This window comes from Micromesistius poutassou (genome assembly GCF_964030765.1).
Source record: "Micromesistius poutassou genome assembly, chromosome: 14".
Classification (NCBI taxonomy): Eukaryota; Metazoa; Chordata; class Actinopteri; order Gadiformes; family Gadidae; genus Micromesistius; species Micromesistius poutassou.
The window spans coordinates 762,092-780,888 of record NC_140284.1 but is presented as its reverse complement, the minus strand read 5'-3'; the positions used below and the strand labels follow the sequence as shown (position 1 = coordinate 780,888).

At 41.6% G+C, this 18,797-nt stretch overlaps 1 protein-coding gene across 2 annotated transcripts in view; it reads left to right on the top strand.

The window, feature by feature from the left end:
- The first annotated feature begins 6,428 nt into the window (after positions 1-6,428).
- The window catches only part of LOC311358327 (PTB domain-containing engulfment adapter protein 1), a 63,042-nt gene continuing 50,673 nt past the window's right edge, over positions 6,429-18,797 (top strand). For both annotated transcript variants that reach the window (XM_084478322.1, XM_084478325.1), the window contains exon 1: positions 6,429-6,540. The gene's annotated coding sequence lies outside the window, so the exon portion shown is untranslated. The remainder of the gene's footprint in view (positions 6,541-18,797) is intronic.

Sequence of the window (18,797 nt, the reverse complement as noted above, 5' to 3'; positions counted from 1 at the left end):
ATCGCTGCACACCATTGGCTGCTTCCCTCGGTGTTGCATTGTGGGACCGTATTGTGTGTGTGTGTGTGTGTGTGCAACATGGCCCAGGGACTGAGGGAGGCTACACAAAAATGAACATGGCTGCTGCTCAGCATGCCTACAAACAATGACCTCATGAATGTTTCTATCCTTATTTTTCCATTCATTGTTGGTGTGTTTCCACTGCCTTGATGGTGGATTCTGTATAGAGATACTATAAAGAGATTGTTTCTTTCATTTTATACAACTTAGTCCAATGCTATTCCTGATGTGGTCGGGTTTTGAATGAACCAAGTGGATGTAGATTCACATTGAGGAGAGTGAAAGAGAACACACCTCAATGCACTTGTTGAAGACCAGAGTTATTAACCTCCTTTGCATAAGGGGGAAGTACGTCTCTTGGAAATGTTCTAGATGAACGGCAGTGAGGTCATGTATGTACTACAGTGCACACAGCTATTCACACACACACACACACACACACACACACACACACACACACACACACACACGCACACACACACACACGCACACACACACACACACAGCTCTAAACAGCTGAATCACATCATTATTCCAGAGAAGGGAGTGGTCATTGTAATTAATCTCCATTAAAATCATATTTGACTTTACTATTTCATCATACTGGAACTTTACATGGTGGACTAAGTATGGTATTATGCAACTTAATCAACTCCCACTAGCAAAATAGGAAATATGAATGAAATAAAACAGATGTTTTCACATTACAACAATCTGTGCTCAACGATATCATTTGAAAACGTGGGAGGTTTTCAAAACACGAAGGAGAAAAGTGTCAGCCTTGAGCTGCTGAAGAGGTTGGACTGTAGTAAAGTGAAGCGACCTTCCTCCGCCCACGGAGGAGGACACACACCACCAGGTCACGTGACCACGGCGGGAGCAGCGGCGGGCCGGCTGGTCACGGCGGCAGAGGTCAAGCAGACCCCCCCCCCCCGGGTCACGTGCTGGCCGCTGGCGCCGGGCGACACTGAGCCCCTCTAATCCGCGCGGCGGCGGGGGGGTCTGACGGGAGGCCGACAGGTATCTTTAGCGCGCGTTTGGCGCCGGCTTCTGCTGGCGCAGGCGTTTTTCCGAGCCAACAATGTGTGCAGTTGGTGGGCGCCTGGCGGCCGGGGTTGTGGACGTGGTCCTGTTTATTAAACGCTGTTTAAAAACCCACGGCAGGTCTCTGACTCCTTATCAGAGCAACGGGTTCGCCGCTTCGCCGGGGCTAAAGGCTACGCAGCAAGGGCACTTTGTGCCAAACAAATACAAATACATCCACCGCCTCGCCTTTCTTTTCCATTCCTCCAACAGCAGATTGCATTTTCACCCAAGGTCCATTCTGCTGCTTTTTCATTTTGGAATTATTCAGGAGATCTCTTGAGGTACATTCAAAGCGTTTAACGCGGAAATGCCCCCTCGCCTCTTAGAAAGCGTGTTGTATGGGAAAGACCTCATGTCAGAACTTCCTAGGGATGTGGAAATGATTCACATTACACATAATCATTTGAAATATTTCAGTTTAGGTTGACGGGTCGGGAAAAAAAGTGTAATGATAGAAACCACCACACACACACCCATGAGAGAGACAACATGCATAACAGTTGGGAGAAAGACAGGCACACACCCCTCAGAACAGGTGCAGAACGCACAGAACCAGTGATACTAACTATACATACAACAGTCCATGATTAACTGATTGACAATATCATCGAACAAGAGTGTTGGTCGACCACAGCACATGCAGTGACCACTGGAGGTCTGCTTGGAATAAAGGATGGGTCTTTAGCCCACAGATTGATGGATGGTGATGGTGGTGGGGTGGTGGGGGCAGGGAATGCTTTATTCCCTGCCCCAGAATGAAACAAACCTGAAAGCATTTCATACAGCCAGGTCAGGGGGTTGTTTTCCTTTAAAGAGAAGAGTCCTCTTATGAAATTGGTTGGAAAGAAGTCTCTGGGAGAGAAGGGCTGGATAGTCAAAAAAGGTTCAGTTTGTTTAGCCTTTTGAACACATATATTTGGGATGGGTTCATTGAGCTTTGCTTGTGTACTTTATCAAATCTATTTGTTAGTAATACATGTATTAATATGTTATGGTCAGTCAAATTCCTAACATAGCAAATCGATTTTTGCCAATGCATCACATTGTTTTATTTGGATTCTGAAAACAAAGTAATCTATCATGAACAGGGGAAAACTGGAGAAAAAAAGATAAATACTGAAGCCAGGCCATCTATTGTTCCTCTGATCCAGGCTCGGTGGAGATGAGTGGGAGGGAGAAGAGACAGCCTGAGGGACAAACGCAGGCCCCTGGTCACAGCACCACGACGCCAGGACCCATCAGTGACACCACCGGTCAAGCTGAAAATCCCAGGGAAAACTTTAATTTGGAGGCGAGGATCGCTCCCTTTGATTCTTAAATTGAAGTCAGACAGGGTCACTCGCCCTGTCAGCTTCTGGAAGCAAAGCTGCAACTGTTTGGCTTGAGAAGCATGTTTGGTGTTCTCCCAGAAACACCCCCGGACAGCATGGGGGCTCAAGCAGCGCCCAGGAACCAGTCGGATTCATTCTTTATTCTTTATTTTTAGGGGGATGCTGCTATTTGTTCTATTATTTTTGCCATTGCTATTGGCCATATTACTACTACTATCTAACGTAAGCTTGTGCTGCTGGAGCCTTGGACTGGAAATGAGACGGCAAATATCCAGGAGCAATTCCGTCCAAAGCTTGTAACAATAGTGTGAATGTTTGGTAATATGGCAGTGTTAATGTCACGCTCTACTGCAAATCTATTTTATAAAAGGTATATAATCATGTTAAATAATGGATGATATTTAAACACAGGCCACAGGGCCATGTGTCTCATGAGACCTACATAAAGCAAATGAGCAGATCTGTTGAATTAGCATACATATAAGTCCAATTAAAGTGGGATTTAAAAACATAACATAGGTAGGACAATTAATAGTGTTTTTAGGGGGGCTTATTCAAATCATTACTTTTACCCTACCTTACTTATTTAATTTATATCTGCCAAGTCCTGGTCATTAATATAATCTGCTCTTCAGGACTTGGGTGGGCAGAAATTGATTTCCCGATGACCAAGACCTGAGGTTAGAGAGACGGCTCTCTCTGCTCTATTGAGACACCGGTCGGAGCAAAAGCATTCATACTTAGTAATCGGCCGATCAGTAGGAATATTGATCAAACGACGGCTCCCTCAGCAGGTACACACCCTCAGCAGGTACACCCCCCTGGAGGGACTCAGACCGGTGATCACCGCTTCAGATCCCGTGTCAGATCAACGTTTCAACTCCGACCCGCCACTCAGCATGTGGTCTCGCACCAATCAATAGCTTTGCGGTACACTCCAAAAAACAGCAGATTTTGTGTGTTTTAAACTTAAACTTGTTTTAAAACTGTCTTCCATGCACCTTGTTGTTCATCTTTAACATCGTCATTCAGTCTATTTGGATAAAATAACTCTTTTGATGGCCAAACTTTCCATGGGCGCCGGCATTGTTTTTTATGATGGGCCACAGCATCTTTTCATTTCTGGAAGAGGCTTTGGACGGGATCAAGGCCAGACTGATGTGCAGATTGAAACAGAATGTGAACGCGCGAGGATGGGATGTTCTTCCAAGGCTAGTGAGCCGTGCAGTTCAGACTAACAGACCTACGAGCGGAGGAAACTGGATGCTTGGCGTGTGCATAGAGCACCACAAAGCAATCACAATACTCTTTGTTTTTCAATATCTTCCCTCCCAAGCAACAAACAACTCTCACCTCTTCTAGAATGTGGTTTTGGTACCAGTCCTTTCGGGGTCAAGGTAGACCCAATTTCGATATTCTTGTCTGTACACATCTCAATCATAACGTGTGCGTAGCTGTTTCAAGTTGACAAACAAAAGACGGAATGCTTTTGAAGCTGTGAGAAATAGCATCTGCACAGGGCTAGTAAGCTGTGGGATATACCTGGGATATATCACACCTCATGGACAACAGGGAGCCAACGCACAGACTCAGGATATAACCAAACATACACAGGCATTTGTAAGAAAGACAGATAGATGAGATATAGAACTATTTGATTTGGTTGGACAAAAAGACAGACTCTCTGTTTGAACCCCATTGTCTGCAGTACCAGTTATATTAGCTGCAAGGTTGGTGGTTCGATCCCCGGCTCCTCCTAGCGGAGTGTGGCGGTGTCCCTGAACGAGACGCCCTCACCCTGACTGCTCCTGACCCGCTGGCTGTCGCCCTGCGTGGTCGACTCCGCCGTCGGTGTGTGAATGTGTGCATGAATGGGTGAATGTCAGTCAACACTGTAAAGCGCTTTGGATAAAAGCGCTATAGAAATGAGGAACATTTATATTAGAAGCCTCGCCCCAACTTGGAAATAATTAAATCACTGTATGTCGCTTTTGATCAAATGAACAATATTAGTTTAGACAGAGCATGTGTCTGTCTGTAGTAGACAGACAGAGCTAAAAATGATTGGTGTATTCTTAAATTGAAAGAAAACTGTTGACGAAGGAGTACAGTGAGTAACCAAAGCGTAGGCAGACATTAGGTTCCAGAAACGGCTCCTTTTCCTCCTCATCTGTTCCGTCGGAACTGTTTTGGGTTGGGGGAGAAATGCGACATCAAAAAGCATGGAAGGCAATAATCTGGCAACACACCTGTTACTATATGTGTGCTTGTGCTGTGTTGTGCTTTTCATTTCACCATAGCCCTGCTGGTCTCCATGAGGATGATGATGATAGTGAAGAAGATGATGATGATGAAGATGGTGATGATGATGATGAAGATGATGATGATGATGATGATAGTGAAGAAGATGATGATGATGATGATGATGATGAAGATGGTGATGATGATGATGATGATAGCGAAGAAGATGATGATGATGATGAAGATGATGATGATGGTGATGATGATGATGATGATAGTGAAGAAGATGATGATGATGAAGATGGTGATGATGATGATGATGGCTAGGTTATGTAGATCTTCGGGGTACCTGAGTTCTGATGTGCGGGCCTCATTTTCACCAGATGAGAACAAATGGACGTTGGGTCTCCTCTGTGACAGACGTCTGACAGCAGAACAGGATCTGATAACAACATGGAACATAGGGACAGCCAACTGGATCAGCTGTGGAGAAATACGGGAACATCGAGTCATTCTAGAAAAATAATCATGGTGGTCTGGATGCAATTAAGTTGCGGCCAAATAACACATTTTTTGTTTTTCTTGTTATTGGTGTAAAATACATCTTTGCCAACTTTTAAATCCAATTTTTGATAGATGGGGATAGGCCTTCCTTCCTACATCATATCCAGAAACACACACACACACACACACACACACACACACACACACACAACCAAACTCAAAACCAAACCAAACTCAAAAACTGTGTCTCACACACACACACACACACACACACACACACACACACACACACACACACACACACACACACACACACACAGTGGTAGAAAAATCCGAAACACAATGTTGGCGACTGAAACTAGAGCATAATTTGCATATTTTGACACTTTAGCTTTGAGGAAACAAATAAACTAAACCTGGATTTTTATGTAGCCAAGCTACCCACTGCTACGTTGGGCATAGCTGCTCCTGAGTCCTGGCCCATCCATACTATAGGAGGAATGGAACCGTGTACATTGAACATGAACGCAGTGATGCCTATTGCGTGTCTAGGACCAGCTTGTGTTAAAACAGGGGCCAGTTAGGCCCCACAGGGGCAAGTGGACAAATCCTATTTGATCCTTCAAATGTTAGTCTTCCAAATAGGGTGGGTTAAACTATACCCGTTCGATGGATTTCAAAACACTTCTGTGTTCTCCTTTTTTTTTTCTCCATTGAAGGACGTCGATACTAGTGCACGTGTTCAATCTATGTAGGCCGACCCCCTTTTCGATCACTTTCTTTCCCTTCTTCTTTCGCGGCTTAAATTAAATTGAATTGCTTGAATTCAATTGAATTCAATTCAGAAAAGTTAGTAGTTAGTTAATGTACATCGCCAAAGCAAGTGAACAATAAAGAAGTCAAAATATAAAACGTTCAATATTAAATATATATATCACTATTAATATTAAATAGGTCTATATATAACGTAGCGTAACGTAGTAAAATGTGGGATACTATAACAATACCAGTATCTCTTATAGACATCAATTAAAGACACACTGTAAACAGTATTTACAATATGGAGGACGGGTGCATTCCGCCCGCTGACGTCACCAAACTTATAGCAGCGGCCGCGGCGAGATGTGAGGAGGAGCGTGTGTGTGTGTGTGTGTGTGTGTGTGTGTGTGTGTGTGTGTGTGTGTGTGTGTGTGTTGCGCGCCCGAGGAGAGGAGTGTGTGGTTTCTTCTCCTTCGTGGTGGTGGTGGTGGTGGAGCTTACTGGACTGGACCGATTTTTTTTCTCCAGCGGGACAGTTTGGGCTTCATCTTGCTCTAAGGTAAGCGCAAACATTCACTTTTTTTTTTTTTTGCTTTTACGTTTGTGAATTGGATGTCCACTCTCAGGAGACCTTTGTTCGAGAGCGTCTAGTTGTGGTCGCTTCGCACACTCTGGTCCCACCACGGGCGACGTTTTCTCTCCGTCTCCACCGAGGTGCGGAGTGTGATTCCACTGAAAGGTGCTTTCCCTTTCCAATGGTGAAAGTGCACTTTTGCAGCATAGTGGTCATTAATCTAAGGAGAAACTTTGTTATGCAATTCTAAGTTTTTAAGAGTTCGTCGATAGTGCAAGGTGGATGTGGAAGATATTCGCCTATGCTGTCCCCTTCACTTTGCCTGTTCTGTTACTTTACATTATAAGAGGGGGAAATCTGCACATTCTAGACCGTAAATGCTCTATTTGACCGATTGATGACTTGATTTGCACAACACGCTGCTGTCGTAACCGTATTCTACTGTATCGCTAACATGCCAGATATAGAAACATTAGTTATTTCCACAGAATCCGATTATTGCAACCGCAACCTCTGCGCAAACACAGCGCAGAATGCCTCATAACTAACTGGAACTTGAAATTATACCGATTTCTGAAATTCTGCTAGCACTTGAATAAAAAAATCTATAAAAGAAAAAGAAAAACGAATTGTGAGAAAGAAGAGGAAGCTGTCGCAGACACGACACCCTGACCACGTGAGGTCGTGTGGAGAACTGTGCAGAAGTTGTCGCTCCTCATAACGGCGCAGATTATAGACTCTCTACCTAGATCCGTTTTTTTTATTTTTTAATCTTGTACAGCGAGGTTCCCTCACGCCACTACACATTCGTCTGGATGGAAGTAGCCCGTCCAAACGGGTCAGATGTCCTGTGCAGTGTGAGCTTGACATGATGAGAGGCTATACAAACAAGCAGTGACGTGTGGAGGTCTTGTGGAGTTCTGTGATTGTCAAAATGCATTGTCAAGATGCAAGTCAAGATTTCCTGTTTTTTTTTTTTTTCCATGTTCGCGTCTATTATTGGACGAGGAAGCGGGACTTTTGAGCATTTCCTGACATTGTGATGATACGGATATCCAGCATTGTTTGAAATTATTGGACAGATTTCACGGTTCCCCACATTACTAAAGTGACATGATATATTTTCTGATACTTTGCTTCATGGAGGGCCTGCATCATTTTCTATGGAAACATGTCACGAGTTTCCATAGAAAATAGAAAAAAGAAAACGTGTCACCTGACCATAGTACTTCTGTATTCTCTGTATACACTACACAAGCCTTTTTCTTCTTGAGGATCAGCAAAAACAGGAGTTTGCCTTGAGCCTTCATCAGCATATTAATTGCGTAGAATTTTCCGTTCATTTCCTGAGATTGCTGGTTGAAACGGTCCCATGTGTTATGTGAATCAGTTCAGCAGAACTCCACCCGTCGCCCCAAGATTCTGGAGGTTTATCGTTCAGCGATACCCACTTACAGCCCAATGCAGTGTGCTGCTTCTGCAATCACATGACTGGTGGAAACACTCCATACCAGCGAGCCACAAGCTAAAGAAAAACAAAGTTATGTCATTTGAATGAGATAAGTTGGTGCTTGTCATGACCTTTACTGCTAATGGTAAATGTTGATGGATTTATACCGCTAAAAAAACAACTGTGTTTTGGGATCTGACGCTTAACCTTTCGTCGGTTTTGTAGCCTTCCTCTCTGAATGCAGCCGGGGAATCTGATCCCCTTTTTTGAATATGTTTTGAATCACGTAACCAGATTATCACATTGAAATGGAATAATCACCAAGATGCATAAATGCACTGCAAAGTTAACGCTGCATTTGAAAAAACAAGAACCATATGGACCTTGGTCTTCATTATTTTCCAAATCACACTTTGATTATCATCTTAACAACACTATATTGAAAGTATCAGCATCAGATTAAGTATTTAGTCAGTGCGTTTACATGACACTCAATAAAGTCGAATTATTGGGTTAGTCCAACTATGATTGGATTACTAAAATGCATGTATACACCTTAGTCGAGCTAAAATTGATCAAATTGGGTTTCTCATAGTCTAATTAAGACCCCTAGATAATTCGATTCATAGTCGAGTTAAGCGTGCATGTACGGAATGGGATTGGATTATGCGTTGAATTGCGTTCTGCGCATGCTCGAGATCTTTTCCCGGGGCCGTGAGCCGAAAGTAGAAGGAGACGATAGTCGTGTTGTTGTTGCCGTTGGAAAAACGAGAAACGGCGGGAGAAAGATGTTTTCAGCAGACAGCTGCCAACTCACTTCGGGTCGGCGATTTATTTAAAAAGCATAGTCGAACTATGGCTTTAATCGGATTAAGCTGTGCATGTAAACGTACTGACTGTCTTATCAATTCATGCATTCATGCTTTAGATAATGACTGTATGCACTCTGCTGAAATGAATGCATCCATTTGTCATGCATTGTAACTGATAAAGCATCAACTCTGAATTATTTGACCAACTGATGAATTTAGGCATCCGCTATCTGTTAAAATCATGCATTCACTATATGACAAATCCTTGCACTTTATTGTATTCCACTCTCAAACTCTCAAACTGCCTTCATGCATTCACTCTATGTTGAATTCATGCACTCACTATCTGATTCATTCTAGCATTCACTCTTTCGATGAATCCATGCATCCCCCTCTGCTGATGAATCCACACATTCATTCACTCTCTGATTAATGCATTCAATCTCTGAATTCATGCATTCACTATTTGATTGTTTTGTGCATTCACTCTGCTGATGAATCAATGCATTTACACTCTGATCAACGCGTTTGCTCTCTGAATTCATGCATTCATTCCCTCTGTGGTGAACGCATGCATTCTGTGCTCGCCGCACCTTCCACAGAATCCACCAGCGACTCACTGCTCCCTGCACACGCACTTCATCTGTCGCCGCCAGATCCCAGCGTGACTGATAACATCATTACTCTAGTACCATACGCATATTCCTCACTGTCAGCCACAACTCTCGCCAACAAGTTCATCATTTGCCCTGCAGCAATGCGTCGTCAGGCGGTCGCAAACGCTGATGCCACTTTGACCTTATTCTTAAATCCATCAATTAACCATGTTTAATCAGCTGTCATTTTATATTTGAAGGCGTTAGAACGGAGATAGATATGGTGGGGAGAATAAATAAATGCTATCTTATTCCTATAAATGAAGTATATGGTAATCACACAGGAAACTCAGCAGTTGGTCAAGTTAATGGTCAAGTTAGATTTTTCCTTCTTTTTCTTTGGCTTTCGGGGCTGGGATGTTGACTCACTCAAACAAATGTCAAAACTTTGTGGAGGGGGGTTCATCTCTGATTGAATTGATCCTCTGTGTACTTAATCATTACAGATTTCAATTTATCACTGAGCTTTAACAAGCAACAGCTAAAGGCGTCTCAAGTCTGCGGTACTGTGTGCTCCTCAATCTGTTTCCTGTTCCTGTTGAGGCATTGCACAATATATTTCATTATGTTTTATGTTCCTTCAACTAGCTTTGATGTGAACTCTTTTGGTTGTTCATATGATATGAGTCTCTCTCGCAAGTATTGAGGGACAGACTAAAAGCTAGTAATAGTCCAATAAATAAACGATGTATAATGCACCGGTCCCCTTTTAAGATGTAGCCTTTGAATTCAGGGCTTTGAAGTTACAATTGAAAATGGCGCCCTTTTGTGCATAAATCACTTCTATAGAGCCGCCAGGCTTGCCAAATGGCTTGCATAATACAAGGAGAAAAAAAACACAGTATAAAAACAATGGTTCACTGTCTGTCCCAAGTCAATTTAAATGATTGGAAATAAAATGTTAATGCCGTCGAGTGCGTGTGACCTCACATTAACTGTAGATTAGTGATAATAATAAGGATTGGATTATGATTGGTTGATTAGGCTAGCATTGTAAATTGGCCTAGATTCCAGGAGGAACTTTAGCACTAACCAAAAACAAGCAGACAAAGTATACTTGCCCCCCACACCATTTCACCGAGTGCTTGGACTCAAAACTCTTTTGCTGTCCAAACAAGAAGGAGAACGTTTTACAAGAAAAACTTAAATCTCCCAAGACCTTTTTTGTGGTGGTTCTTGGTTGCATCAGCCCCAAAAACCAAATGGGAACAAGTTAATAAATCTGCCAAAGGGACGAGAAAGAGGCCAACAGATCTTTTTAATGAGAACTCCCATCATGACAAATAGTCCATCTTGGCCCGGTTCTCTGGATGGCAGGGCCCAGACCAGCGTGGGAACCTTCTCCCAGAACAAGGACACCGAGGACTCCCAGCCACGCTGGACCTGGCACTCTGTGGAACCAATATTTGTTTCCATTCATTACAAACAGGCATTGTTTGCGCCATTTTCTCCAACCAATGGCAATGCTTTATTACGATTATTAGAGAGAAGAGAATTCTAAGATGTTAAAGAAAGATTGACCAGATTTTGGCAGGACTTCCAAACCTTCCAAAATCCAAACCTGACCCTCCCCTGTCCTGTTAGTGCTGGACTGTTCAGGCATGAGACTGTCAACACAATGTCTCTTTAAAATGAACATCTTTACCCCACCTCCCCCGGGAAAACACACAAATTGAATCCAAGTTTTGTGGTTACTTACGCTATGCAACAATTTCCAACTTTGATTTGTTATTCCACTTTTAAATGTGGCTTTGTCTCTGTTTTGATGATTTTCCCTGTTCTTTTGTTCAATAGATGCTAAACTTCCTTTCAATTTGAAATGCTCTCAGCACAGTGAACTATGATTGAATTATTCAGTAACAATATATTTGTTCTATACCCGAGGGGAAACAAAATAATCAGGATTTTGATTGCAGACGCTAAAACAGGTCCAATGGTTTTCTGAAGATGCTTTCAGCTATTTGGAGAATTCATCAAACGGCTATAAAATGCTAAGACTCAAGGTCAGAAACAACTTTTTAAATGAAATGACAAAATCGTCCCATGGGTTCCTTCCATTTAGCAATATTGGATCATGGACCTCAACATAATTATTAGTCTGACAAATTGTCTGCCCTCTAGTGGTCACAATTCAATTAGTAGAGCCGTATGTAGCCTTCTATGTGTTTGTGACATAACTATACATACATACATACATACATACATACATACATACATACATACATACATACATACATACATACATACACACACACTTGCCTTTGGCTCATGAATCTCCTACATAATCACTATCTCTGGAATACGAAAAGGTGCTCTAGGTAACCTTTTAAGAGCTATTATTTTTGTGTAATTTGTTAGAAATTATAGCAATCTGTCATCCATTTGTGAGTGAAATGCTCTTGGAATATGTTTTGAGGACAGCAGCTATAAATGTACCTCTAAACTTAAGTAAATTATAGTAATAGTGCATCTACCACTGTAGCAACCACCGCATGTCTTCTAAGGACCACAATGGAAACAAGCCTTTGGGCTTTATTGTGTTTTTATCCTTTTGAACACTTCTTGTTGATTGTTGTTCAATAAAGTTTTCAATCAATCAATCAAAAAGTCTCTGTAATAGGTTTAAATGTAAGTAAATCTTAGAGTGCAGTTATTCATGATTCATTCAACATTTAGGGTGGTCAAAAGATCAGCAGGCATAATGTTCATTTTCTTTTTGCCTTTTGCCTTTTAAATTATATCTATTTTTAGTGTCGCTCCAGTGTGAAATGGTAAAACAATTACCCTGATTGGTTAAGGGCACTATTATCACCAATGCAGTCTCAAGAAAAGGCCCTCAAATAGGCAAGAAAATAAGACCTTATGTTAACCCACTGTTCTGGACTTACTGATTATTAGGGCAACATATTTGGCATGTTGCCTGCCGTTTTGTATACCATATCCTCTCTGTCTATTTTCTGGATGAAGTGCCTTTCGGTCAGACCGAGGTTGACACTGCTGTAGGTATACGTGGCAGTCATTCTCTATTGTCTCAACTGGTAATCAACCTTTGACCTCTGGGTTCTTAGTAGTGTCATGGATGTGCAGAACCTGGTCCAATATTAATAGCATTATCCTCCTCACCCTACCGGCATGCATGGAGCATATTCACATTGATTAATGAGATTGTGTCTGCACAGTGTAATTCCTAGATAAATTGTACCTCACCTGGTGTACAAGACGAGAGATAACAGGACAAGAAACGTGGACTTTCACAGTTAACTTGTCTTCGCTGTAGAGAACTTGAGAGTAATGGTTTCTATATTTAGTGCAGTGCAGAGACTTGACCTGATCTAGAAGGTCCGGATTCCAACAAATCCATAATCTCCCCTGGCTCACATTCTCTACTGAGACACTTTGTTTGTGAGAGGAAATATTTTTGCATTTCCTCTGCTTTGGGAAAACCATTGGAGACAAGACAAGACAAGTCTTCCATGGGCTTCTGTTTTGCATATCGTTTGGTTATAACTGAGTTTGATCATTCAGTTCAATTAATCAGATTAATCAGTTTGATTAATCCATCGATTATTTTTAGATTCATCTTTTATATAATTCGATTTTTCACAATCTCGGAATTCCGCCAACAGTTTGCATGGATGCCCGAAGGCGGTCTGTTGCCCCATCAAGAGCTTGCTCTGCCAGGATCCAACAGAACAAGTGATCCAGCATGTCATGAAAGATTCAAATGACTGTCCCCTCCCAAGACAAAACCAAGGAAAAAAACCCTTGTCACTCAGAGCAAAGGGAATGAGCAATTGTGTCACAACTTGACAGAATAACCGGCTGCTCTGCAACACTAACTCTGAGAACATTCGCTGAGCGAACCGAGCAAATTGTTGCTGTCAATTCTTCTCAGCCAACCCTCTGTACATCTGAAAACGTAAAACTTTGTTGTTTTCTGCCCTTTCATGTCTTGCCTTCTTTTCGTCTGTATGTCTCCTGATTTACTGACACAGCAATGGATTAATCATCTCCACCAACCACAGGGTGGAAGGGTGCACATCTGTCAAACTGTGACGGAGTCTGCCTTGGGTCCATAGGAGCCTTCTCAAAGCATCCTGCACTACTTCTTTGAGCTCTGCTTGACTGATCCATCCCCCTTTGCCCCCATTCCCTTCATGAGGAAACGTTATGAAGCATGGCTAAATGGAAATCGCAACTTGCACACGCATGTTAGAAGAAAGCTAGCCAGTGAAAACTGGCAGCTATAATGGTTCCTTAGTTTATAGATCAGTAAAATTGACTTTAATGGGAAGTCCCATTAAACATTATAATTTATCAACCTCTCCTGACAACTTTGACGTCATTGTCCGTCTTGTGGTAATGAAGTGGTGTGAGTTATCTGCTTTGTGGTTTTCATAGGCGCTTCAGGGAAAAGGCTGGATTCGTTCCCCCCCAACACACACACTTCCTTAATGGCCGGTGTGACGGCATATCTCTGTGTAGCAGGCCTCCAACCTTTATGTGTTGTTGCTATTTTTTGGCCAACACTGCATTCTGAAATGCATGCTCTCTGGAGTACATTATTCATTAGTTGTTCTTTTGTGTTTTTCTTTGGCCCATCCACCTGGAGGTTGTGTTCTCTGAGAAGTTAATTACCATTTTAGATGAATTAGAATTATTTGCGTAGAGCTTTATGGGTATGAAATGTAATTATTTTGGAACCAGTGGTGTTGATGGTTCCATTTGGTGTTGTTAATGTTCGAAATAGAATAAATCAACAATCATTTACTCTTATGTTTTATGTCTACCAGGGACAGGAAAGTCAAGGCTAGTGGTAATGGTGTTTGCCTCACTAGCAGAAGGTTTCGTGTACCCCTAAGCATCCTTCAGCAAAAAGCCCTAACCCCTATCTGCTTCTTAATGACATGTATCAAAATAATATATATATATATATATATATATATATATGTTTGCTTTGGATAATGGCGTCAGATAAATAACAAAAACAATCTTTCAAATTGTTATTTTTCTGAGCAATTCAAAGTTTTGACCTGTAAGTATGTGAAGTTTTGAACGGTTCTAAATTGGCATGACAACATCATCCTCCCAGAGCAAGGATTTGTCATGTGCTGATGAGCTCTGAGCTCCAGTGAGTCACTGCCCTCCCGCGGGCTTCGTTCCAGCACACATCTGACCTTGACTGGAGCTACTCCATCTAATGCCATCTCTGCAAAATACCCTGTATAATGATCAACAGCAAACTGCTTCATTAACACAAAAACAAAAAAATACATATTTTAATTGGGTGTTGATATCATGATGATCATTATCATCATCATCATCCACATCATTTTGCATGATCACATTCTGCCTGAACAAACCCCAACATGTTTTCATAAAGGAGCAGAACAACTGTAAGTATGAAGTGTGTATACACTAAAAGCATATCTAAAGAGAATATAAATTGCCTGGAAACAGGCAATTTCTTTTGGTTTAATCTTCGAATAGCCTACATAAAAGCCAACCACCTATCTTCAATTTTTCCCTAGCTTTAGTTCTTCTCAGGAACCCAATTCTGAGCTGTGACTAATTACATTTAAAATCTAGCAGGCAGGCATGTTGTCGACTTTCTGGTTCACCTTTCGATTCAGTCTCAATTGCTTTGGCCTGTCCTTGGTATGCCCCGCTACTTCAGTTAGAATTTTTATGGCTTGAATATTCTGGACTGTTTTGCAACCACTTTTTCGACCATATGAGGTAATGAATATTGTATTGCCAATATCTGGAACTTTAATTTTTGTATCTGAATTATTGAATACTGAATTTTTTTTATTTTAAATCGCTTTTTTGAAAAAGGGTTATGAATTTTTTGTTTGATTTCAACAACTTGAAATGCCATCTATTCATTTTAGAGGTGTAGGCCTATTCAAAACAGATACATTCAAATGTTTCAATGTTATTAATTCAATGGTGTTTCCATCTTTTCAATACCTTACGTCAGTTATTTGCATCCATACGATAGGAGCATTGTTTGTTTTCAACACTTAAGTCCCAACCGTCTCCCTATTTTGCCTCTGTTAATGGGTCGCTCTGTACGGTCTGTTCAGTTACTAACACAGCAGGGGGGCTCTGCACAGAACAAGCAGTGTTTAATTAAGAGGCGTTGATGCGCCCAGCGGTGTAGTTACCATGGACAACATTAATGTGTTGTTCCGATGCAACTAAATTGGTTATGATTTGCAAACCGAGCCTGTACTAAAGTAACAATGCAACTGTTGTGCAGTTTTGTTTAGGCTTTTAAGCCACGATCATAAAAACACTTATATAGCTAAATAGTGTATTATATAACTCTCATTATGTCGACACACTTAAACCGTTAAATAATAATGCTGTGTTTTACGACTGGAGAGAATCTTCAAATATTCGTTCACTTTGGTAGGCCTAGGTATTAGATTCAGGACTCCAATGCTTCATATTTCTATTTTTTAGAAGTTTGATTTTGTCTATCGATAGACACAGCCTGTAGCCTACTAACTCGATAAGTAGGCTACATTTGACGTCTGAAATTTGTGAGACATTCAAAAAGTAATTCTATAGTCCTTTAACTTTTAAACAAATAAATATTTGCATAAAACCTCTTCTAGATTACATGTTTGGAACACAGAACAATGTCACAGTTAATGTTGAGCATTCAACATTAAACTTTTGAATGCATTCCCCCCTATTTCGGTCAAAGCCCAACCCCTTCATAATAGACTTGTTGTGCATTTATGAAAGATATGGGCATCAATCCTCCTATGTTATTTTGATTATAAAATGTATCAATACACTATAATAATCCTTATGGGAGGGGATGGACATGTGGCAAGATTTGGCAGATGACGTCACTTACATCTGAAGCCTTCTCCACTGATGACAGTAACTCAAACTAATTAGAGCTACAAGCTACAAGCTAGCTTGTAGAGCTACAAGCTACAAGCTACAAGGGTCCGGGGACATTCCCAGATCCTTATGTTATTCTTAATAAAGAATTTATATTGGATAGCCTTTGTCCAAATGGCCAACTATTGTATGTTCCAATGCAGGATATTATAGCCAACACGTATCTGATGGTGGCCTGTATCTACTAAATAAAATGTGCATTGTGCATACAAAACATCATATAACGACTCCATTCTGCCCCCTGCTTCATCTTAAAGAGATCCATAACCGTCTTGTTTTGATCAAAGGTAGTGAACCCCTTGATATGTAAAATGTTTCTAACCCTGGCTTTTGTGATAAGCATAGTTAATGGCAAAACAAATTGTTGATTATTTGACGGTTGTCTATCTGTTGCTGATGCTTTCTGCCACTTGGTTGTGCGTGCCTATCTGCTGTGATGTTGTCTAGAAACCGGCCTATTTTAGAGCGCTATTTTATGTACTGAATGTTTACCACTTTCATTACCATTAACACCATTTGACATTAATGAGCAGGTTGGAATTGAGGCATCTTGCACAATTATGTGTACAGGGAGACTGCTGACATTAGGTTTCTAACCCTGAAGCGTTTTGCAAACACCGCTAGAGGATGCGGCTCCATTTAATAATTGAATGACATTGTTTTGTACAGCCTAGCTATTATGCGATGGTGGTTTACCAATCGCGAAAAAAATATTGCAGTGATTGATGTCAAGTCTAGTAAAGAAAACAGTTGTTGCTATTGGAATTAGCAGAAGTCTATATTAATAAAATTGGTTTCCATAATGTTTCACTTATTCATGCCACATTCTTCTAGAAAGCTGACATGTGTCACTGTGTGCATATTATATGGTTCGGTCCGGCTAAGAGAAAAGTCTGAGCCGTCTCTGTGCTAGGAGTGAGGTACGGCCATGGAGCATGTCTCTAGCTCTGAGGTACGGCCATGGAGCATGTCTCTAGCTCTGAGGTACGGCCATGGAGCATGTCTCTAGCTCTGAGGTACGGCCATGGAGCATGTCTCTAGCTCTGAGGTACAGCCATGGAGCATGTCTCTAGCTCTGAGGTAAAGCCAGAGCCATGGATTATGTCTCTGCTGGTGGCGAGGTATTCAGCCTGAGTCACAGAGGAGTTCTCCTGCTCCACGGTGTGTGGATGATGCCTGGCCCTGACACCCTCTCCGTGGCACAATGCCATGCCTGCCAGGATACCTATCCCCCAGGGAGGAATTATAGAAGAAAATAGCTACTGAATTATATCCCACTCAACCCCAGCTTTCCACAGATTAAGTAGGTCTACGCTTCAGTTCGGTTGCTTTCTTCTGTCTCCATTTGTCTCTCGCTCTCTCTCTGCCCCACTCTCTCTCTCTCTCTCTACCTCTCTCGCACATTTCTATTATCTCTGCCTCCCGCTTTTATGATATAACATAATTCAACACATTTGGTCTGTCAATGCCATAAACAGAAAGTAGGAAAAGAGGGGGAATAAAATCATTATTTAAATTTAGTACCTTCCTTATTCACCCAAGCTCAACCACGAGGAGATGGAGTGAATATCCTTGCTGTGACATGTCCTTGTTGAGGACACTATTAAATGACCGTATGGCTATTTTTGAACGTTTACCTGCACAAATTCACATGTGCACTGGACCATAGGTGTGTATTTTGAAACCACCGGAGTGTTGCAGAGATTGCCATTAATAACAGGGCCTGTCCATAACGCATACAGATACACAGAAACAAGAAGGTTATACACAGGTGGAATATTGATCTCAAAGGGGAAAAAAGGGAAGTTTGGGCAGGATGGTGTAGTATTCCAAATGTACCTGTAGGCATCCTAGTGCTTGATACGCTAACCCTTACCTGCACCTTAATGACCTGTATCTGAATTCACTAAGTCACTTTGGATAACGGTGTGTGCTCTTAAAGCCAGAATGACGTTTCAGGTGCCCATAAACCAGGCCTATTCAACAGGTGGCGTGTGGATCATTTTGATCCGGGCCCCAGGTTATATATTACAAAGTGAACAATCCAAAGCAATTTTCACAGAAAAAAAAAGCGGTTTCTGTGTAAGAATGAGAGGCAGTTTAATTAACTCAATAGGAAACTGAACTTATTTGACCTGCACTGTTAACCTGCCCATTACTCTGCAGGCTTTGTGTGTGAGTGCCAACCTCTTTCTCTGCTGTGGCTTTGAGATCTAAAATATAGTTTTGCACATTGAAAAGGCAAAAGGTAGACACTGACAATCAAGGGACCAAAGCCCATGTTTATGATCTGCAACTAGTCGGCTACCACATTAACCCAATCTGAGAAGGACTTTGGTTGAATGTAAATAATATGATCACTTGTTGCTTGATGTTTTCATCTATCAGGCCATTTCTGTT